This window comes from Polypterus senegalus, chromosome 3, assembly GCF_016835505.1.
Source record: "Polypterus senegalus isolate Bchr_013 chromosome 3, ASM1683550v1, whole genome shotgun sequence".
Lineage (NCBI taxonomy): Eukaryota > Metazoa > Chordata > Cladistia > Polypteriformes > Polypteridae > Polypterus > Polypterus senegalus.
The window spans coordinates 44,958,621-44,983,183 of NC_053156.1; the positions used below are offsets into that span (position 1 = coordinate 44,958,621).

The following is a 24,563-nucleotide window of genomic DNA, read 5'->3' on the forward strand; positions in this document are numbered from 1 at the left end:
GAAGCGATGCTTTCTAAATGATGAACAAAGTATTTAGTCAAGCTTAACTAATGCTTCATAGTGTGCAGTTATTATAAAGTGGTACCCAGTTTTGAATGTGCTTAGTTGTTTTCCCAGCTTTGTGCACCAACCATTATTAGACTCTTGAGTGACTTCCTTTTAGTCAGTGTGCAAAGTGGTTAGCTCTGTGTAAAGAGGAAGAGTCTGACCTTTGAATTTAATTTTTGCAGAGTGTACAGTAAGCACTATTGAACCTGGAGACTCGTCTCCATGTATTACTACTGTTCATCTGAATTTCACCTTTATCTGAGATGATTTGCAACAAACAGCATAATTGTTTTTATTCTGGGGTCAGTAAGAGAATACGTGACTTGCCCAGCATCACACAGGGAGAAGGAAGTAAATCTGCCACAGTACAAGTAAGTCTAAGAAAGACAACAGGACCAGGAAATGTGAGAGAAACAGTCTAAAACAAATATATGGTCAGAAGATTGTTATAGAAATAAACTATTAGAAATAAACTGGATACATTAGGATTAAAAGTCAAGACGGAGGTAAAAAGCTTAGGGGTGATTGTTGACTGTAATGTGAATTTTAAATCACATATTAATCAGATCATTAGGACAGCATTTTTTCACTTAAGAAACATAAGTAAAGTTAGACCTCTTATATCACTGAAAGATGCTGAGAAATTAGTTCACGCGTTTGTTTTAAGTCGACTAGATTACTGTAATGCACTCCTCTCTGGACTACCCAAAAAAGATATAAATCATTTGCAACTAGTGCAGAATGCAGCTGCTAGAATCCTAACTAGGAAAAGAAAATCAGAACACATCACACCAGTCTTAGCGTCACTACACTGGTTACCTGTGTCATTCAGAATTGACTTTAAAAATCTGCTTATGGTTTATAAAGCCTTAAATAATCTCGCCCCATGTTATATATCGGAATGTCTGACACCTTATATTCCAAATCGTAACCTCAGATCCTCAAATGAGTGTCTCCTTAGAATTCCAAGAACAAAACTTAAAAGAAGTGGTGAGGCGGCCTTCTGCTGCTATGCACCTAAAATCTGGAATAGCCTGCCAATAGGAATTCGCCAGGCTGATACAGTAGAGCACTTTAAAACACTGCTGAAAACATATTACTTTAACATTGCCTTTTTATAACTTCATTTTAATCTTAATTTAACTTAATCCTGATACTCTGTATGTTCAATTCATCATAATAACTATAGATAGATAGATAGATAGATATTCATGGTGGCTCTAAAATCGGTACTAACCCCTACTCTCTTTTCTGTTTCTTTTTCCGGTTTCTTTGTGGTGGTGGCCTGCGCCACCTCCACCTACTCAAAGCTTCATGATGCTCCAACAATGATGGATGGATTAAAAGGAAGAAGTCTACGTGACCATCATCATCATCAAGCCCTTCCGTGAGAACCCTAAATCCAAAGAGGACTGTTTCATTTATGTTAGGTAGAATGCCCAGAGGGGACTGGGCGGTCTCATGGTCTGGAATCCCTACAGATTTTATTTTTCTCCAGCCGTCTGGAGTTTTTTTTGTTTTTTCTGTCCCCCCTGGCCATTGAACCTTACTCTTATTCGATGTTAATGTTGATTTATTTTGTTTTATAATTGTGTCTTTCATTTTTCTATTCTTTAATATGTAAAGCACTTTGAGCTACTGTTTGTATGAAAATCTGCTATATAAATAAATGTTGTTGTTGTTGTTGTTATAAAATGTTAGCACCAAAATACAAAACACTAAGACTTTGTCAAAAATAGAGGCCTGTTTTTCTAAACAACTAAGATCTCACAAAGGATTTTTCACAATGTGTGCCACCATGCTCTTGTATATGACAGCACATGTCAGAGTCCATAAATATGGTGTAAACATATGAAGATCTGATGCTGTGTCCTTATCAATTAATGCTAACAGCGTCTTAAATTCTCTGACATCTTGATCCATAGCTAGGAATAGGAACGTAGTCAAGGTAGCAGTGACACCAAAAGCAATAGCAGCTCTTTGAATCAATGCTGTTTGCAAGACCAGGACAAATTGAAAATCTGAAAGATCCACATATTCTGTCTTGATTATGGCATTGTAAGACAAATGTTTTGAGTTATTTAAGTGAAGAACGACATAAATTTTGAACAGTAGAGTATTGTACCATGTTAGCCATAGATTGATACAGGAGAAAGTAGGGTGAAATGACACCTTTTATTGGCTAACTAAATAGATTACAATTGCAAGCATCCTAGGCAGCTAAAGCCCCTTCTTCAGGCAAGGTAACTGATGAAGGGTACTTAGCTGCCTCGAAAGCTTGCATTTGTAATCTATTTAGTTAGCCAATGAAAGAAATTTTGAGGTAATAGTTATGTTAACTAATCATGGAGTTGGAGAGTGTTAATGTGTTGCATGTTGAGTAGCAAATGCAAGTAAGAATTCCACTGTAACTCTGTATATGTAACATTAAATACTGACTGAGAGATGATGAAATGCGATATAAACTCCTGTTATCAAGTGGTTTCAATGCAAGGATGTTTCTAACAACAACATGACTGCTGCCAGCAAAAAATATACAAAATACTGTAGCAGCTTCTGTGTCAGAAAATGCTAAACATCAAAATAATAATGCTACATGTATATTTAATATTTAAAGCTAAATGTGTATTTATTTGTATGATATGCAAATACATCTCTGCCATTTTATACAGATTCCCCATTTATGCACAGGAAAACCATAGGCTATGTTACACTCTGAAATTTTTAGAGACTGCACCTTTATTCCACATTAGGCAATGCTGAATACACCTGGTAGAGCAAAATAAATGCAAAAAAATTATTTTACATGGAACAAAATTCTAACGCATGACAAAAGAAAAGTGCTTGCTCTATGAAGTCTAACACTTTGCTGACTACAACACACAACCTAATGTATGGCAGAGGGCAATGTTAAAGAAACTGGAAATCATCTCAACTGATGACAGACATCCATTACATGTAGAACTAAAGTTCAGTAAATCAGGAAGGACAGTCGCTTTGAAAACCCACACAAATCACACCACAAACTCCTTTCTTCCTAGTGCCATAGTGCGACTTTTCAATAAGAAATATCGGAGATAATGATTAAGGTTTTGATATACTGTATATCCTGTAACCTTTCTTTTTTTTGAGTGTAATTATGTATTATCTAACTGCCTTACCTTAACCTGTCTTGTTTTTATTTGTCTGTTTTATCTTATTCTGTCTGTTATTAGATGCAACTGAGAAGGCAAATTTCATGTTTTCTTGTGTAAACATGACTAAATAAAGAAATCTTAAACCTTAAACCTGCCATAATCCTCAAACCTAATCAATGCAAAGAAAAAATGCAGTGACCTACTGGTTGGCTCTGACCTCCAGATAAACAGAGGAATACACTTTCATTTTCTCCTAAGACTTTTTTTCTGTGACTTAACAGTCTTTTCCTAACTTGGCCTATTCCTCCAGGGAGCCACTACACTTACATCAGGATCCTCACTGTGTTTGAAAATGACACTAGGAGGTTCAGGTATGAATTGTGTGCCCTATAGATTTAACTTGGCACTAAGCAAGTTAAAAAATACCTCTCACATTAGTGTATTTTGATTGTATCAGTGTAATGTCTCAAGTGTATTGTTATGAATACCTCAAAATGAGTTTGCTCTAATCTAAAGAGAAAACCTTAGCTTAGAAGTTAACATAATGTTTAATTAAAGCTCATGGAACAAGATTTGTGTTACACCTCCCTGCTGAAGGAATTTTGTTGGCACAGTCCAACAAAAACGCACTTCATGAATGCCCCAGCCTAGAAGTGCATCAGTTGTATCTTTGTTAGATAAGATATTGTATTAGGTTCCAACTTGTAAGCTCTGTTGTCACCACTCACTGATAGCATCTGCTATTAAAAAGAGCCTCTGGAGCTGAAGCTTGGCACATCTATAGTTCTACCTTGCTTCATCATGGTAAACATTACTTCTGCCACTTTTGTAATATTTTTTCATGGTGATAGGCACAATCCTCAGCTTATACTTCCTGAGCTTTCACTGTTGTAAAACAGAAATACTGCAAAGGTGAAAGGCCTAGCTAGCTCTTATGAAATTTCCCAAAAGGAAAGACCATTTATTTAACATATTTTATAAATATAATTTAGGCAAATCAAAATACAAAGTAAAGTAAAGAACAAAATAATTGAAGTTGTTATCAATTTCAATGCAATTTTTACTTCTAAGCCAGAATTCCTGAAATAAATGACAACGAACCTTGCAAAAGAGAGCCGTATAAAAGAAAGTTAGAGACCACAGCTGCAGTTATAAACCAATGTTATGAATATGAGGTTTTGAAATGTGCTGAATATAATTTTGTGATTTTCTATACATTTTTGGATATAATTAATTATTTATTTACATTTTCCACTTCCATGTTATACTTCCTTTTTAAACACAGATGTGACAGTATTGTGGCTATGGTTTTATCGTTGTTATTGGCAATGGCCCCCCGTTGCTACCATGTGACTGCTGGAAACTGAGATGTACATTGTTATTGATACGCCACTATTTAAGATGGCAGTGCTTTATCAGAAGCTTTCAGGTTCCTGGATTGTCAGAACAAATTTCTCATGTGTTTAGTCAGTATCAAAATAACTTTAAGGAAGTCAGGACTTCATGTGGTTATCAACTCTGTCTTTAAGTTTGCATGTTGGAAATTCTTCTGTTGGCACTCATTGTTTTTTCTGGTCTTGACTCTAGTGTGTCTTCGATTTTGCTCATACTTGTCTCCTGATCCTTGTGATAATATTCTTACCCTGCCTCACTCTTAACTCTGGCAGAATCACTGCAACAAACACATGGCTGTGGTAGCTGATGACCTCAGGTAAATGTGCCCATAAAGACCACAGCAGCAACTAGAGACTTTAAATTGAACTTTCCCAGCCCCTTCAGGCTAGGAATAAAACAAAGGGCAAGATGCCAAGAAGAAAATAAAACCAAAAACAAGTAAAAATCGCAGTAGTGTGAGTCCTGACACCAGCCTGCATTTGGAGCTGTAGACAGTGGCATGTTTTGCTTTCTATATTTCTACAGGTGGATAGACCTTTTGTGCCATTCCAATTTTTGCTTGACATTTCCAACAGGATGTCATGGTCAGTTTGTTACAGCATTTGTTTGCTGCAAATGTAATTGATTTCAACACTCTACAATCAGGGTTACATCTTCTCACCTCAGAATATAGTCTTACTTCCAAGTCTGAAGGATGCATTTAATAGAGGTCTGTTCTCCTCATTCTGTTAAAACATGATTTCAGCCCATACAGACAATGGCACAGCTGGCCATGTTGACTGCAATCACATACTCCATTTTTGAAAGACTTTGAAACAACCTATTCACTGTAAATGATTTTATTTTAAAGGTAGTGGGAAGTTTCAGTTTCCATGGTAGTTGCTAGGTAAAACATGACATTGTAGTTAGATGCTATATACACTGTCATAAAAAGCTAAGTAAATGTTCAGGTTCTAAGCAAGAGTAACAAGCATCAGTGTGCTTTGTTTCTCAACATGAAAGCCCCAAACACAAACTGTATCATGAGAACTAAAGGACATTCACAACCAAACCAGAATAACATCATTTAAAAGTCACTGTTGTGAGAAGCATATAAGAACGTTTATAAGACACTTAACATTTCCCTTGAAAATATCACTTTAAAATTTAAAGCACAGGAAAGTGTAAGGAAATAAAGAAAATTAAGTATTATTATAAATCTACAGAAAGTAGAACATTCCTGAAAACCAAATTTAAATCCCAACTTCATAACTGATGCAGTTGATAATGTGAAAATTAATCAGGTGCTATGCGTATCAGAAGTACATGGGGAGTGAGGAATTGAGATTTGTTGTTAAAAAATATATATCTCAAATAAATTCAGAAGTTATATGTGTGAGACACTGAGATCATATGTTGATGAAATCTAAATTGACCATTTTAAGAAGCCTCAAAGCTACTTGCAAGTGTAAAACTGGACATTGTCCTTTGAAGGCCATTCCTACTGTGAAGCCTATATTTCTGTTTCATTCCAGCAGGGATGCCAGAACTATGAATTTATATTTTTTAATTTATGAAAGTTCATACACTGGCAGAGTTGCATACACATCAGTCTTCACTTTATCAGTTTGTAGTCTGGACATAATGAAAGACTATTTTTCAACAATTTTCAGCAAATAAAATAAACACACTTGCTGCAACAATCAAAACATTATAGGTAATTCATAACATAAGAATAAGAGAAGATGATATATTGTATGAAAGTATACTGTATATAGTCACAGGACAATAAACCATCAACACAAAACATAAATCTAAGTTAGTTTGGTTTTCTTCCCTCTTACTCATGAAGGGGGACACAATTGATAAATTATATTTTCTTTGTTAATTCTTATCTAAAGAATCACCCAATGAAACATTATTCGTTCAAGACTGTGTTTTTAATGCTTTTTTGTAAGTTCTAGACTCCTAGCCGGTTCGATGGATTAGTCTTTATCTATTTATATATTTTTTATAGTAGCGTTGATTTTTGGGCACATCCAACATCCATCAGCAGTGTGTCTGTCTGCGGAGAGAGTGTCGACCTTGTTAGCAGTGACATTCATGTCTCTGATGACTCTTCCTATGAAGTCAGTAGACAGATTGGGAGAGCATGGGGGGTCACGATGTTGCTGGAAAGGGGTGTGTGGCACTCCCGATATCTCTGGTAAAGGACGAAGTCAGAGTCCTGGAGCTTCCCGTCATGCTATATGGTTGCGAGACATGGACACTATCCAGTGACCTGAGACAAGACCTTTGGTACTGTGTCTGTTCAGAGAATCCTTGGGTACCACTGGTTTGATATTGTGTCAACTGAGCAGTTGCTCATGGAGTCTCGAATGAGGCACATTACCTACATTGTGAGGGAGCGTCAGTTATGGCACTACGGCCATGTGGCTTGATTCACCAAGGGTGATTCGGCTCACAGGATCCTCATTATTGAGAACCTGAGTGGCTGGACCAGGCCAAGGTGACGCACACGTTACATCTGGCTGCAGCAGATAGACGGTCATTTCCAGAGGGTGGGACTGGACTGCATGTCTTCCTGGGGGGTTGCCAACCATAATTCTGAGCTGTTTAATTTTGTGGTGGGTGGAGCAATGCGCTGTACCAGTTCATGGTCCCCAACCTGACCTGACCTGACCAGATTGATTTTCTTTATAGCTTTTTTGCACTTGCACCTCACAGCTCCTCCATGTGGAAGAGTGTGTATTTTTGTGTTTGTGCCACACACTAATGGAAGCTGCTTGGCAATAATAGCTGCTTTGAAGTAATGAAAGGTTGGTTTAGTTTTTGTATTTAATGTAGTAATAAAAACTTAAAAGAGCTAATGATTTACCTGTCACACAGATTATTAATTTCAATTATGGCAATATTAATAATCAGAATTAGATACTTTAATATATGTTGGCTTTACCCTAATTACAAAGATAGCAGCAATATCAATCTCAGAACCAGAAGGTAAAGCAGTGCACTGTTTCTTTACTCACTTCCCATTATCTCAAAGGATTGAGGCAGTACTTTGTCTTGATTTATTCAGGACTAGCAGAATACCTGCGCTTCGCAGCGGAGAAGTAGTGTGTTAAAGAAGTTATGAAAAAGAAAAGGAAAAATTTTAAAAATAATGTAACATGATTGTTAATGTTAATTGTTTTGTCATTGATATGAGTGTTGCTGGCATATATATATATATATTGTGATGGACAGCTGGGTCCCATGCCCAGCCCCTGCTGCATATGTTCCGGGGGTGCCACCATGGACAGCTCAATACCTCCCCCGGGACGCTTGGTAGCAGCCTCCCCGGCCGTTATTCGTTTCCCCGTCTCCCACGTAGCTCCATGGGACATGGAGTCCTCCACAGCCTGGTTGGGAGATGGGGTGGCTGCTAGGGGGAGCTGCAGAGAGCCAACAACCCGGTTGGACGAGTTATCAGCCCCACCCGGAGGTGCAATCAGGGCCAGCTGGTCAAGCACTTGGAACACTTCCGGGTGGGCTATAAAACGGGCCAGCCTCCCTTCATTCGAGGCCAGAATCGGGAGGAAGAGGACGAGGTTGCCTGGGAGGAGTGGTGGTGCCAGGAAGGATTGTTAAGACAGTGATTGTGTGCTTTTGGGACTGTGTTGGGCCTGTGGGACACGGGGAAGACGTGTGCCCACGGGTGAAGAAAAAATAAAAGCCTGTTTATTTTACACGTGCCTCTGCTTAAGTCTGTGCCGGGTCGGGCGCTATATAGTGCCTTTTACAATGTGTGTATATATATATATATATGTGTGTGTACATATATACACACACACATACTATGGGGTGCCAAACAGGCAAATATATTGATTTTGTGAATATATAAAGTCGGCGTCAGAATATATAAAGTCAAAACTTGAATATATAAAGTCACTGTCGGAATATATAAAGTCAAAACTTAAATATATAAAGTCATCGCTGGAATATATAAAGTGAAAACTTGAATATATAAAGTAACCGTCAGAATATATAAAGTCATTCCTGATTATATAAAGTCAACATCGGAGTATATAAACTCATTCCTGAATATATAAAGTGAAAGTCAAAATCTATTGATTGAAACGACTCTGAACTGAACTAAGGTAACAAAAACATATTCAGAAAAATAAATTAATAAAACACTGTTCGGTTAATGTTTTGAAAAAGATGCATGTGCCCTGCCCAGGATTTTTTCCTGCCTTGCGCCCAGTGTTGGCTGGAATTGGCTCCAGCAGACCCCCGTGACCCTGTGGTCGGATTCAACGGGTTGGGAAATGGATGGATATTCCAGCGCTGACTTTGTATATTTAAGTTTTGACTTTATATATTGCAGCACTTACTTTATATATTCAGAAATATTCCAACGCCGTCTTTATATATTCAAGTTTTGACTTTTTATATTCTGACAGTGACTTTATATAATCAAGGTTTGACTTTATATATTCGGGAATGACTTTATATATAAAAATTTTGACTTTATATAGTTAAATTTAGTCATCATTGCATAACTTTTTCTTTACCATAGAAATTTAAAGACTAAATTCAACTTCCATTCCTACCAAAGATATTTCTGGCGACTAAATAGAAGCTACTTATATCCAAATTCGAGCTATTGAGCCATCGCCTGCCTGAATAAGTCACCTTTGCTTCGCTCTTACTTTTTTACCGTTCATTTAATTATGGCTAGTGGCGGAAAAATTATAAAATGGAAGGAGGATTACACTGAGTATGGCTTTACCAAAACAATTATTAATGGTGAATCGATTATTCATAAAGCTTCAATTGGTGATCTGTTTTTCTGTGTTAACCTCATATTTTTTCATACTTCTTCTCAAACCACAGGGGTGCGAAGGTAAAATGAATTGGGAAGCGCTGATCAATGTAATCGGTGTACCAGGAAATCATGCATTGACAGAAGTTGCCCTTTGCTTGTATTGCAAAGTGTGATTAAATGCATTATTTTTCAACGTGTTATGGAGCACATGCATCGAAGCTTCTCAGCTGTGCTTGTGCTAAGAAAAGGAAACATTTTAAAAATAACGTAACACGATTGTCAATGTAACCTTTTGTAAGTAGTGCCTGGAGGATTCAGTGTGGAGAAACTGTAGAGACAGCGTGTGTATTAACTTGTGGATTTTTCTGTGAGTATTTGGTGGCAGTGTCACAAAGTCGCTTCCGTAACACTGCGTTTGCGTTAGCTGCGGAGCTCAGCTCAGAGCGAAATTAGGTGAATGGGAGGGGAGATGAGGACGTGACTCCCCCACCCGCCTTAACTGTCAATCCCCCACAAACACAGTCTCTCGGAATTTGCATAAGCACAGCCCTTCACCTGCAATTTTAACTTAATTACAAAATGATCAAAACTCCTGTTATATCCTGCGTCCTCTCATTAAACTTGTATCCCGCATTACCTGTGGGCATGACAAACACCAGCGGTAGCCTGTCTATGAACTTAATTTAAACTTCAGGTTTACACCGTGCTTTGTTTCCGAAGTAGCAGCACTCATGAATATGGTAGTATATGTCACTCACTCGCTTCTTATTGTTTCGCTGCCTTCTCAATTGTATAATGTATGTTTTCTTCAGAGCTTTTTGGAGCTCTTCCTGGTTTTCTACGCACTGCGTTGACAGTCAGTTCACGTGATTACGTGGGAGGCGTGAAGATCTCAAATAGATATATATATAGATATATAGATTGCTTATTACACTACTATTTCCCATATGAACATGGTTAAAAGCCTATAACAGATTGCATAGCTTATATAGTTTTAGAGAAGCAGGGAGGGTTTCATTTCACTATTCTAAATGTTTATTCCTGCTCTGTTTTCAAATATGAAGTGTCTGTTGAGGAAAGCATTGCCTGTGACAAAAGGATGAAAGCCCAAGGACTGAAGGATCAAAAAAGAGACACTGGCAGTGGAGATGTACTGGGTGTCAGCAAAGAGCAATAGGTGGAGAATGAGTGAGAGAAAGATTTGAGGCTTGGGTTGAAATTTGTGATAGTCTTTGTGGACACTAGGGGGCAGGCAAATTAACAAATGCCAGAAATTCTTAACATTAGAGAGAAAGGGAGAGAGAGGTCACAGAGGACAAAGAGATCACAAACGCATCTTGAATTGGAGAGCAGCATATAATTCCAACTAAGAAAATGAAACGTGCTTTCTTTTTAAACATGGGAATGTGGACTCTTCATGGTTGTTTGCTGTGACAATATGCAAAAGTAAACAAAGAGATGTTTATGTTTGAACTACTCTCTTCTAGAACTACCTTCAGCCAATATAAGTTACAAGAGACTTCATTGTCCTTCCATTATTTAAACTGCTTAGTCTAGTTTCACTGAAAATCAGGATCTGATCTGGAATGCCATGCAACCAAATTTCTGCACTGATTCTTACAAGCCTAGAGTCATTCATACAATTCATTTAATGCACACATTAAGCATATAGATGGAAAAATCTGAATATATATGGAGGACAACCCATGCAGACACAGAGAGAATAGGCAAAGTACACTGAAGCTCTGCGTTCTGTTACCTGGTGCAGCTTCAGCTACCTCAGTTACAGTGAAAACACTCTTTTATGCGGCATTCTAATGCTAAAGAAACACACTCCCATACTACAAACACTCTTTTACCAGTGCTGAAGAAACACACTCTCAGAATGGTAGTTTTCGATCCAGCAGCTGCTATACCACCTAAAGCACTCATTGCATGTTATTTTGAGCCCTAACAGCCAGTGTCACTCACCTGTTGTCCTGTTCTCTCTTATAATACTAAAATAAGTCTGTAGTACCTTTGTATTTAACTTGCTGGTCTGCCAGGTAGCTTACAGTGCTGAGTGGTATATTATGATGACAAAATTCTACTAAATAGTTTATCCCTACCCATGATTCAAGTTTGTAGTATCTTTGTTAATTTATGCAAAGAATGCAACATAACCACCCAAGCAATGAATGGTGTCAGTTTTTAAGCAAGATAGCTGCTACAGAGAACATTTTTGCGTGTCAGGAGCAATGGTGTAGGTAGTGTTTTCCAACCGTTTTTTTCTGTGGTGGCACAGTTTTTGTAACCCAAGGTACACCACAATTATACCAACCACAAAAGCATTAAATCTATACACATGCTAAACTGTCTGAAAGGGCCGGACGGTGAGGGCCAGTAAAACAAGCAGCTCAGAGATTACTGTTCTCAGACATAGATAGCACTGAGTACTTTGAACACATTTTCCAGCTGCTTCGTCCCTTTGCCCGCTCATACAAGTGGACTTCTCTCTGTCTCACTCCACTGACCCAGGGACAAAGGCAACTCGTATGCCCAACTGTCCCTTGGCTCTGCAAGAGTCACAGGTGAGCATGCATCCAGGCAGATGAACACTTGACATGTCTCCTGGCTGCTAAAGTGCACTCTAAGTGCTGTATCTTCAAAACGGTGACCACAGGGGTGTCGGCTCTTATGTCGGCTTCTCCAGGTAGTCCCATCCTCCTCAGACAGTTCTCGACCACCTGAGGAGTGTGTCTTTCTCAGGCCTGTACCCAGGGCAGTGCACTGTTATTTCCACGGTGATACCAGTTGAAAAACAATTATCAAGTTGTTGATGGTGATGAACAATGGATGATAGTATTTATGGATTTTTAGCACAAGTTTTAATGTATGCCTATTTAGGATATGCTTATTGTTTCAATTAAATCGGTCCTCATCAGTGCATTCAGTCAACAGTAATTTCGATCGTTTAATTTTTACTTTGACACGTCTTGGTCTCACATGCTATGCCAATTTTAATACATTGGCCTCATTTTCTTGTTGCCTTCCTATCAACTTTCCATTTAGGAAGGCATTGACATTCATATTGTACTTGCTCGAGTAGTATTTTGTTAAAAGTACAGGTTTAGGGTCATTGTTTAAGTTTAAACTATGCCATTTTTTAATTCTTGTGTGTTGATTCTACATTAAATTTGTGATTCAGTGTGTATTTACTTCATGATGTATGCATTAATTTTATAAATACATGTTTTAATATCCGATGTGGTTAATCATTATTAATTACATACATTTATGCAATTAATTAGATCATGTTTAATCGATTCCCAGCCCTATATATATAGCACAAAATACAGCTTATCATTTTTTCTTTTTTAAAACGTGCAAATGTTTTACGTACATTCATCTTTTTATTTATTGCTTATATTTATCTCATTAAACCTCTTTCTGTGCTTAATTTCAGACATCTAAACGCACTCTGTTAAACTTAGTTTTTGGTATATGTTCTTATCGGGAATAACTGCAAATCACACATTTTCGGACACAGTTTGAATTGGGGTGTGGCATACTCTGACGGGTTAAGGTGGGACTTCTGGTGTATGTACGCTACGATTGGCGCGACGGGTGTCTTTCCACGTGCCGGAAGTGTGCGGCTAGATCCACTGATTGAATCGTTTTGCGTATTCGTGTACGCGCCGCTGCATCGCGCAAGTCACATGAAAGTGTCCCATGACCAATACTGGTGAGAGATGCAGTCAGCGAAGAGGAAACTGTTAACACAGTGTTCAGGTCTAAATAATTATTGACATTTTTTCTGTTTACAACGACTCTCCACTTAAGCGCAAGTGTCATGCTATACGAAGTCTTGTAAAGCAGCGGATTGCTTGGTTTTTAGTGCGCTGGCTGGACCACACTGCTGATGCCGGGTGGCATCTGAGGGAGACACAAAGGTGGGTCACAAGGATGTGCTAACTTCATCTGTTTTGATGTGTGCTTTAGAGCCATGGAAGTTACTACAAGAGATGCTACTACTTGTTAGTAGAATGAGGATACGCTTTATATCTATGTATTTCTATAGTGAAGAGTTCAGTAAGCGCCCGTTTGAATAATGATTATTCTGTAATTTGCGATTTTTGCACTTTCCAGATATTGTCCCTGCTTTTCTGTAAATCGCGATTTATTATCATACGGGCAAATATTGTAATTTTTAAAAATGCAGTTACTTATGTTTGTTGTTCTGCTGTCAAATGTTAACGTTCTCTATTCATAAAATTTTGCCAAATACGTAACAAAAATCAGCGGTCACAATAAAACGAACCATAATTCGATGCATTAAATTATACATGATACATATTTAGTAGTACTCCTTTTCTAAAGTAACGGCTGTGCAATAAAGCACATGTACCAATGCGCGCCTCGAGGGTCCAGTGTGTCGGGAATTTTACTTTCGATTTAGGTTGGTTTTTGAGTGTGAATGTACTTGGTTTTCATTTTGTAAAACTGCTTAAAGAGTTTTTTCTCCAGGTACTCGTTTCGGTTTCAGTGACACTGCATTAAAACAACTCGTTTCAGAAAGTGTATGGAAGTGGTTCTTTGTGGTTTGACTATCTCAAGTGAACAAGTGCTTATTTACCAAAACTTAACAGACTAGATATACTAATACGATACGCTGATCCAGTAAGTTGATACATGAAGTCCATCAAAAATTTCCTTTAAAATACACAAAGTAATCTACTCCATGTCTAGGTGTGTCTCATGTTGCTCCTGATAAACCCATTTTAAATAACAGGTGGTTTCTACCTTACCTACTCTCATTTTAAATTTAAACAAATGTCTGCCCTTAAATCTACACTTTCTTAAGGTGAAGAGATACAACTCCTCTTGTCATTTCTCGTAACTTGTAACATTCAACCTTGGAATATTTCTTTTGACTTTACCTTCACATTGGCCAAAACTGCACTCAGTTAGATGTGGTGTTACAGGTGCATTTTACAATTTAAGCGTCATCTATTGTGCCTTTTACTTTGCATGTATTGTACATCATCATATTAGCCATTTAAAGTTGCTTTTGTATTTCTAATAGAGAGGTTTCTGTATAACATCATCAGATCCTCTGTTGTGCTTTGGTGTTTTGAGTGTCTCATAGATACAGAGCCCTGGGTTTAAAAGATGGTGGCTCCCACGTTTCAGGGTTAGATAGGTAAATGGATATTTTTTTCCTTGGGTTAAGCATCTTAAAGGGTATTTACAAATTAGTTCTAAAACTGTTCTTCAGCTGGTCTTTTTTTTTTTTTTTTTAGAATGCACAAAATAAACTTTTTTTCTTCTTTTTATTATGTTTCCTTGGGTGTGGCTTATTTTTCATACTTTGGCAGCAAACCAAGCTGTAGTTTTTCCAGTGTTATACATTCCTTTGCATCTTGGCAGTATCATAGTTAATTGCATAATGCGAGCTTTTAATTATCTCCATCATGTGATTCCTACTGAATGCTAGCTGATGAGTAACATGGTTAATATGAGTTATTCACCATTCAAGCTAAATGTATTGTAGTTAAGATAACCTTGAAAATAAAGTGATTAAACTATTCTTGACTCTCTTTATGCAAAAAAAAAAAGAAAAAGAAAAGAACATTGAGACATGGCTTTATTTCATAGTACTTCAAGTGGAAGCATCATAAACACATTAGAAAAAGCTCATTTATTTTTTTCGCAAGAGGTCAGGACAGGAGGTAGCAATGCAGTGTTATGAATCCAGAATGTAGGATTAAAATCCTATTCCTGGGTGTTGTCTGTTTGTAGTTTGCACATCCGCTCTCTTTCTCCCAAGTGTTCCAGTTTTCCTCTTTCATCCATGGAATATGTGCATAGTAGGTTAGCTGGAGATATTAAACTGGTCCCCATGTTGTGTGTGAAGAGAGACAGTGGGTCTTGTGATAGTCTGGCATCCTGTCCAGGGCAGTTTCTTGTTTTGCATCAAGTACTGCTGAGTTAGGCCCCTAAATTGCATTAAGCAGGTTTGAAAATGTTATTTGTAAATAAAAGATGTAACCGTTTTAAGGAATTCCAGTCTGATGCAACATTATATCCTTGCATTATCTTGTTGGTTACTTGTAGAAGTAATAGTTTATATTATACAAGAAAAAGAAAATATTAAGTTAACTCTGTAATGTGACCCACATGAACATTTGAATGAGTTAAAGTTACACAAGCATAACTGTGGTAAGGAAAATACAGTATATCGGAATATATCAAACCTCCTCATTTAGAGGAGCCAAAAGCATACGATAGCTCATTTCTCATAGACGTCATAGCTAGAAGCCAGATTTCTTTTTTTTTTTTCCATGTCTTTCCAACTTTCTTCCAGTAATTAACTGCTTAGAGTAGTGTTGTCCCAATCATATCTGTATAGATACAGTGTATTTTGCATTGCAGTTTGGATGTTCAAAATTGAATTGAAATATTCAGATTTCTTGTTGCAGTTTTCTGGCATTATAGAGTATAACTTGAAAGAACTTTTATATAAAATATGTAATGTATAATTTTAAAGTTAAAGCTTTTAAAGTTGAATACTTTCTTCAGGCTATATGCTCCTTTGGTTTGTTTTCATTAAAAAAAAATACAAAAAAACTGACCACCTAGTGGTATATTTTACATCTTATAAATAGAACTCCTGTTTTTAAAACCATTCCTTTATGGCAGTCATCGCTGTTATAGACATTCATCCATTCATTTTATGCAGCCACTATTTTAGTTTGAGATTATGGTGAGCTGGAGCGTGTCTGAGTAGCACTGTGACAAGGTTGGAATTGGGACTTTATAGGATGTCAAATTCATGTCAGTCTAATCATTCATACTGCACTATTGTTATGCTCATCATTTAAATGTTTACGGAAATGTCTGCAGTGTGTTTTCTTGTTATGCCTTCGTTCATTTTAAATTCATGATCCAAAAGACAAAAGCAATGATTGAATTTGTGCAGTTTTATTTGTGTTAAAACTCTGTTCTAAATTCTACAAGTATGCTCTTGTAGAGTGAGTTTGGCATAATTTCATTCTCCTTGTTTCCCACTAATTGGTAAATAATGAATGTAGCTTACAGTTTAGTAAGAGTCACAAAACAAACAAATTCCTCTCCTAGATGTTCCAATAAAAAAAAGCATTCAGCCTCTTGTACTTTTGCATTTTTTACATTCAAGTATATTTACATTTGATCAGAATTAAAATGAAAATAACAGATGCTTTTAAATAGTTGAGAACAAAAATAAAACTGTTATTACCATAAGTATTTACATATTTTCACTCATTACTAAGCCAGTATATAGTAGAGGAAGTTTAACCAGAAATGACAACATTTTAATATTTTCAGAATAAATGTTTAGACATTACAGGTTCCCCCTCCTTTTTTGCTACATTGTACAAAAATGTGAATAGTTCAATAGAGGTGGTTGTGAGCAGTAATTTTCATTTCTTTGCATATACTCATATTGAACTGAGGCCCTGACTTTAACTAATACTTTTCCTGCAACCGCACAAACTGCGGTCCTTATTTTTTCCAAATACAGCATATGTATATATTACCATTTATTTTTTGGGTGCTGTAAGATCCTGGCTTATTAAAAAAAAATTTAATGTTTATACTTGTATATTAGCTACTGGCTAGAGGTGATACTGTCAAAAATAATGGGAAGAAGCAAAAAATAAGATCATTGCATTTTTAATTGACAGAGCTGCCTTCAGAGAGCATGCTGCAGCAGGATCTTTGAGTGTTTGATAGGCTTGCTGTGACTGACGGAGCTAATTTTGGTGACCCTGCTAATGGTAAGCCACTGCCTTTCAGCCTCTCCTAGTTAAGTTTTAACTTTTAATTTTCACTGCATTTTACAAAAAGTTTACAAAATTGGATCAATAAAGAGCAGAAGGAGATGTTGCATGTGTTGCTTTTAGAGACCCTCATGAGCAATAAGGTATTCCTTTGTTTTGGTGTTCTTTATGAAAATCCTTTTAGCTTTGCCTTTTAATAACAACAGTGTAATAATTTTTTTTTTCTTCACTGGCTAAAAAGGGACTTGTTTTTAACTTTGCAGTGCATACAATGTGTGGTGTAGGACCAGTGAGCAATAGCAGTGGTGAAAGGTGCAGAATGGTGAGCATTGTACAGGTAGAATCCAGCAGGACAGCAAATAAATAATCAGCGCTGTAGCCTCTAGTAGTAAGGAAGAAGGCAAGTAGGTTTCTGTAGAGACAAGAAATTAAGTGCAAAATATATTGCTAGATAAATCAGTTACATCAGGTTCAATCCATGAGGTGTTCACACTTACAGATGAATAAGGATAAATGCATACATTCAAAAGGATAAGGACAATTATTTAAGTACACTGTAGGCAGAGATATTGGTCTTAAAAGAAAGAAGGACAAGCAGTGGTTCAGCAGTTTTGGGTAAACAATCATCTGAGGAGTAAACAGAAGAAAAGTAATGTTTTTTCACTATAAAGAGATATATGGCAGTATTATGACAAGAATAGCAACTGGGTAAAAGGCAGATGGAAGTATTGTCATTTAGAGGGGGGCAGGAGGTGCAAAATAACATGCTTAATTTAAAAAAAAAAGGATTAAGCAGTTCACAGCTCAGATTTTAAAAGTGAGGTTGATACAATGCAACCTTTGTTAGACTTTTCACAGTGTTTCTTCTAGAATGAAATAGCTAGCCTGTGTTGTAGTAAGGAACTGATGAATTTTCTTATGTATCCTTTAGAGGGATACATTGCTCCCCTTAGTTGGCACAGGAAGAAACTCCAGCCATGAAGTTTGAGATAATAATTGGATGCAGGTGTGAAATAAGAGGATTAGTAAGTGCATACATTAACCTTTGGCCTATTTTTTTCTTTTCACTGCAAATTGGGGAAGTTCATGCAGATTACAAATTTTGCCCCAGCGTGTTGAAAAGGCAATTGAGCTGATCTAAATAACTTAGACTTAACATCATATGCCAAGAACTGGCATTATTAGGACGGAGTGGTGGCTCTGAGGCTAGGGATCTGCACTGGCAATCGGAACGTTGCCGGTTCGAATCCCGTAAAATGCCAGAAGGGTCTCTGCTCTGTTGGGCCCTTGAGCAAGGTCCTTAACCTGCAATTGCTCCGTCCTGGGTATGACGTTAATCTGCATCCGTCCCTGCATATAGGCCCTCCAACCTGCAGGGAAAAACTTGGGGGTTGGTGGCAGAATTGGTACTCCAGCCACGATAAAAAAAAAAACCTCACACTGTTCCACTCCATCTGAACTAGTGTGATGCTGAGGTATCACCCGTTGTATGGCAGCACTCGGGTCTTAATCTGGATCCTGAGTTGGTTTGTCGTGTGGTAGGTGCGGCAATGCACTGTATCAGTGCGTGCTCGTAACCTCCTCCTCCTCCTTGATGATGCGGACAGCATTTCCGTAATATATAAAAACATTTTAAAGTCCTGTCAAAGATCCCAGAGTAAAGTGGGAAAAGCATCTCTCACTCAACATCTCAGAAAAGGAGTGGAAGGTAGCAGTGCGCATAATTCACTCAGACTCCATATGCACATAGCATATAATTATTCAACTTATAATTGTATATCGACGGCATCTGTCTCGTTTAAAATTGTCCAAAATGTTTCCAGGGCGAGATCCAACCTGCGAATGTTGCAATCAAGTTCCAGCCTCATTGGTCCATATGTTTTGGACCTGCACCATATTAACTTCATTTTGGACCAAAAATGCCTTTCAGACAGCCTTGGTGTCACAATCCCTCCACTAGCAGCTGTGTTTGGTATACTTCTAGATGGGCTTAAAGTGGAGAAGGACAAACAAACTGTAATTGCCTCTGCTTCACTATTGGCACATAGACTTATCTTGATCAACTGGAAGAATGCTAACTCACCTCTTTTAAGTTAGTGGGTAACTGATGTTATATATTATCTAAAATTGGAAAAAATCAAATTCTCACTTAGAGGATCTGTATAAAACTTTTTCCAGACTTGGCAGGATTTAATCAATAACATTTTAGAACAAGCATTTAAATTTAGGAAGCGGATTCTCTCTCCTATTTTTTTATTCATATTATTTTGATTTGTTTATTTATTTACATATTTTTACTATTATTAAAGTTTTACTCTTTTGGCCTAGCCCTCTTTCTCATGGGTGGTGGTTGATTTACTTCGAACCTAGTTTTGTTAAACTTGAATTGCTTGTATGGAATATTATTTGATTTTAATAAAATTAATAAAATGTTAAAAAAAATAATTTAATATCAGTAACTAGATACACAAGGGGATGTTTGAATCTTCAAAGTACACCTTATTGGTAGTGCCTAAAAGTTATTGTGGACTCATTCATTGTTCACACTCAGTGTACAGAGGAGATTAAGTAGGCCTAATAGGATGTTAGATTATACAGCCCGAAGTTGTGAGACCTCACATGTTAAGTTTGACCTATGTGAAAGGATTGAAGGAACCAAACCGACTAAAGTTTTTAAAATTATGACTGGAATCTTTGTCCTGGAACCCAGAAACACTACTTAAAAATAAGTTATTCAATAAGAACACTGGGGACACAGCTGGGAATTTGGAAATTTTTTCCTAAGCATTTTTCTTCATTTAGAGACCCATTGAATAAATTACAAAGTAGTGTGGTAGACAGTAGGATTTTGAGAACATTCAAATCTTGACTTGAAGTTATCTTAGAAAATTTAATTGAATTTAGTCCTACTAACACAAGCATCATGGAGCTGTGATGCCACCGTCTCTGGAGAGGTGAGTTTTAGCGAGTAAAGTTAGTGTCACGTGTTAACATTGACATGTGTATATCAAGGTTTCGACAATGATAGTTAACCCTTAAACCGACACACACTTGGGAGTTGATGCACCCCTGGATGCCAAATACTTTTTAGCTGCACTTTTTAAGTAAACATCACAATTCACAAAGAAAATGCGAAATTTTATCGGAACACATATTTTTTTTTCATGCAAAGAGCATCACAACACTGATCATTTTACCATTTTACACACTGCAAAAGAACTGTAAACACTATAAAAAAAAAAAAAAAAAACTACTGCAACAATCTATTACTATGTTCAATATGCAACTGAAGTCATTGAAGAAATTCAGTATATCACCGAGCCAAGTGTGCTTGAACTGGCTGCATGCAAACACAGGGGTAAACGCTGATGATTGCAAGCTCGTCTAGTGCAGTGGCTGAATCCCAGAGACAGTGTTGCTGCAGTTCTGCCAGGGACGGCAGTGGTCGTGAGCTGGCTGTTCAACGAATATACAGCACTGACTCATCAGCTCCAGCATGTTGGCAAATTGCACTGAGAAACAACTTTAGCCGGTTGCGGAGTTCAATGAATGTGCGTCGCCAAATATATGCTGCTGCATATACTCGGCTTCGCCGTGCTTCCAAATTGTACTGGAAACCAACTCTAGCTGGTTGCAGCATTCAACAAATGTGTTTTTTCCGAATATACTCGGCTCCGGTGTGCTGGCAGTAATTACCTTGTTACATATTTTAGTCCGTTATTTTTTTATTTTGGCATAATGTAGTACATGATGAGATAAACTACAACACTTTCCTTTCAGAGTGTGATGATTAAAACATATTTGTGTGTCTGCAAAATCATTCATATGCATTCCTGCTACCTCTATTCCCTCTGAGCGTTTCTTCTGAGCAGCTGGGAACATTGTCTCAAAGAAGTGAGCCAGCCTCACACCAGAGCATGTTGAAATGCTCACGTTCTTGCACTGCAATCAGGAATATGTGAACTGAATCTTTTATAAACTGTACATTATTGTTTTATTTTATTTGAATTGAAGCTTTATTTAAACTTTTGGACACACCAGTGGCCATTTTTGGTTAAGTTAAATGCACTTTTTGTGTTTAAAGACTATGTGCACTTTAGTTTGTATTGTATTATGTATTTTTTTTATTGTGATGGTCACACTAATATAAAAACATCTGATTACTTTCAAATTCATTTGTTTCACTGGTTGTTATTTTAGTTTGATTATTATTAATTTTAATTGTGTTAATGCAGAGACATCAGGGTGACATTCACAGGTGGACAGACATGAGCAGATGAGGTAAGACACGTACTGGGGCCCAGAACAGGATGTGCAACCACAGGTCACAGGCATCAAAATAGTCAGGCATGAAATAATCGTGACTAATCGAAAAAAAGTTAGTCGACTAACAAAATAATCATTAGTTGCAGCCCTAGTAGTTTTAAATTACACATTAAACAATTGTTTAGTGGCATGCATGGATGAACTGACCTTCTGCTTTTTAAATCAACTCAGATATGCACAAACACCAGGAATGTTCTTGATAATGTTTTCTTTAACGTTTACTCTTTAGTTGTATCTAAGTAATTTTGTGCTTTAGATATATATGAAGCAATGTTAGTCATATTTGAGTGGACATTTGAATAGTGAAGGAGGTGGGACTCCAGTTTAAATGTTCAAGCGCGTCTGAGTGTATTCTGTTTTAGACTAGTTGACTGGCACATGTGGATTATGCAACACAAGTAACATGAGATTACTTTCATGTACAGTATGTTTCGATACTGTTTACTGTTGTTTTGGCATTGGTCACCATAGACTTTTTCTTCTCTGTTAAACATTTTTTTAATCTCCATTCTGCATGAAAACTTGAGATTAAATTTTTTTCTTGGGCATTGCTGCAAGTTAAAAACTTTAGTAATGTATATTGCAGTATGTCATTTAGGTAAACTTGAGCCTGGTCAGGGGCACATGGACTGTAGATGTGTATTTTAGTCGTGTTATTATTTGTGCCTGTCGTGAACCATTTAATTGTACAAAATTAAATATTTGCATATCTCATAACAGCATATAATCTGTTAGCCTTGTTATGTATAACCTAGAAGGCAGGGCCACTTCTGATGAGTGCACACTGGTACTAATTAAGCTTATTATTTATATTGATATTTGCTTATTAGGAATAAAATACTTTATATTGATCTGTTATGAGGATGTTGTCAAACCTAAGCTGAATTAAAGTTAATGCCAAACTCGCAAGTTTTTTTTTTTATAACAAAATACACTCCTAACTTCCTTGTACAACCTTAGAACAATGGTATGTATACCTTCGTGGTAAAATCTGGACATTTCATAGGCTAGATGCTGCAGTATTCTCTATATGCTTGTTTTTTCCAAGTTCTTTTTGTAGCAAAATATTGACAATTGCGCTGTGGTAGTGTCTGATGTATCCATAGTATACTGCCTCACAATACACGCAACTGTCTGTCCTAACTGTGGTCATGCCGCACTTATTCAGGCTGATTTGAAGATTAGCCTGTTTACCCAGGTAGGAATGTTGTGGGTGAAAGAATTCTACCCTTTCTTGTTCTCTTATTGTTTATGGATTTTACTTACTGCTTTATTGCCAGGCACCAAGACCTCATGTTGAGATCTTTGCTTCTGATGTATATTAAGTAAAACCACTGTCTTTGTGAAGATGATCTACTAAACAAGTAATTATAAAAAGAATCATAATGATCTGTTTTTATGCTGTGCCAGAATAACTTTGTAAGGTTTGAACTTGGCTCATTTGATTAACGTTATATGAATGTGTAATTCATACCAACTCAGTCATAAAATATTAATATATATACAGACACAATTATATACTAAATGTATGTAAAACCTCTGGTTCATTTTGCGTGGATAGCTAGAAGCTGCTTAAGTTAGAGGGTAAACTATTAAAAAGTCTTGCACTGCATTTATTCAAAACCAAAAAGAAGCTGGTGAGATGACTGAAAGGTCTAAAAAAAATCACAATATTCTACTCTCTTTTACAAATCAGGGTTGAGCTTCCTGAAGTTACTGTACTGCAGAGAACATTGGTCTTAAGATCAACCGTTAATTTACAAGGGTTTCCAAAATCTGTCCCAACTAAAGAACCACTTTAGGTCTGTTATATACTGTGTTCTGCCTGATCCCCTCATTAATCGCCAATTGCTTGTTAAACTTGTTACATCTTGCACCAACAGTAGTGGCAGATACCAGTCGACAGACAGTGCACATTAAACATGTCATGACATTTCTCTGAAAATTTTAATTTCTAATATTTATAAATGATGATATACTTATGATTTTCAAAATGAAATGCATTAAATGTGTATGTATGTTTAATATTGATAGGTTAAGTAAATCAAATATTTTTGTACTATTAATGATAACAATTTTTTAAATTGATATTTCTGTGTACTTTAAAAATAAAGAATATGTGTTCTAAGGCTGCATCTGTGTTTACTTTGATAGTGATGTTTTATGTATTGAAATTAGTTTTAGAGAGAAGTAGGAGAAAAGTGATGCATTACAGTACATGTTGAAGGAGAGAGAATGTGTGGCTACAATAAACAAATCCTTAGTAGAATATCAATTGAATTCTGTATGTAAGTCTCCAATCGCCACCTACAAAACCCAACACTTACACACAATCACTGCTTCTGTCCATTCAAACTCCCAGCCTGTGGAAGCATAGCCACATGTTCCATAAAGGGTTTCTGCATTGAGCATACAGGTGATCTGTAGTCACTAAGGACTGTTCATGAATATTATGGCAAAGTGATCTGAGAGTACTTACAATGACCTCATCTAAGCCAATTTAACAGTGTGAAAGAAGAAAGAAACAGCTTGTTTGTTGATGGATGGTTACTGGGTGATAGTGGATGTGCATATCTGTAAAACCCATAGTGCATAACCTATAGACTACATATGAAGTACAAAACAATGCAGCACATCAGCAGACATGCAACATGGCGGGATGAAAGTTCTAGGAATAAATATACAGTGTGAAAAATGCATTGCTGCTGTCTTCATAAATAACTGGGTGGAATCTGATTTTTCATGTTAACCTTTCAATGCTGCATTTGTAGTGCTGCACAACATTGAGTTAACAGCAGGTGTAACCCTTCCAAAGAAGAGGAGGAAGAGATGGAGGGTGCAAATGATACATTCCCTGCTATTAGGCCAGAGGGTGCTTGCCAGGATGGTGTGGATGGCAGACCATCAACACTACCTTTTTTATGTAGTTGTTTTGTTGGCTAGTTTCGAATTAAAATATTTTATTGCCATTTCATTATATTTGAGTTATTCCCTATATATAACTGATAAATAAATTGATGAGTATGGGAATTTTTTAAGTGAAATGGAATTTATTTATTTCATTTA

The 24,563-nt window shown here is 36.9% G+C and overlaps 1 protein-coding gene across 6 annotated transcripts in view; it reads left to right on the forward strand.

Moving 5' to 3' along the window:
• Nucleotides 1-24,563, forward strand: part of slc12a9 (solute carrier family 12 member 9) — a 253,109-nt gene that overhangs the window by 105,835 nt on the left and 122,711 nt on the right. For 2 of the 6 annotated variants that reach the window (XR_005632886.1, XM_039747081.1), the window contains exons 1-2: nt 13,022-13,301; nt 17,076-17,168. The exons of 1 other annotated variant lie outside the window; for it this stretch is intronic. The gene's annotated coding sequence lies outside the window, so the exon portion shown is untranslated. Of the gene's footprint in view, nt 1-13,021; nt 13,302-17,075; nt 17,169-21,406; nt 21,453-22,841; nt 22,862-24,563 lie in introns of those variants that run through there. 3 more of the 6 variants (XM_039747082.1, XM_039747085.1, XM_039747087.1) reach the window with 3 other exon arrangements.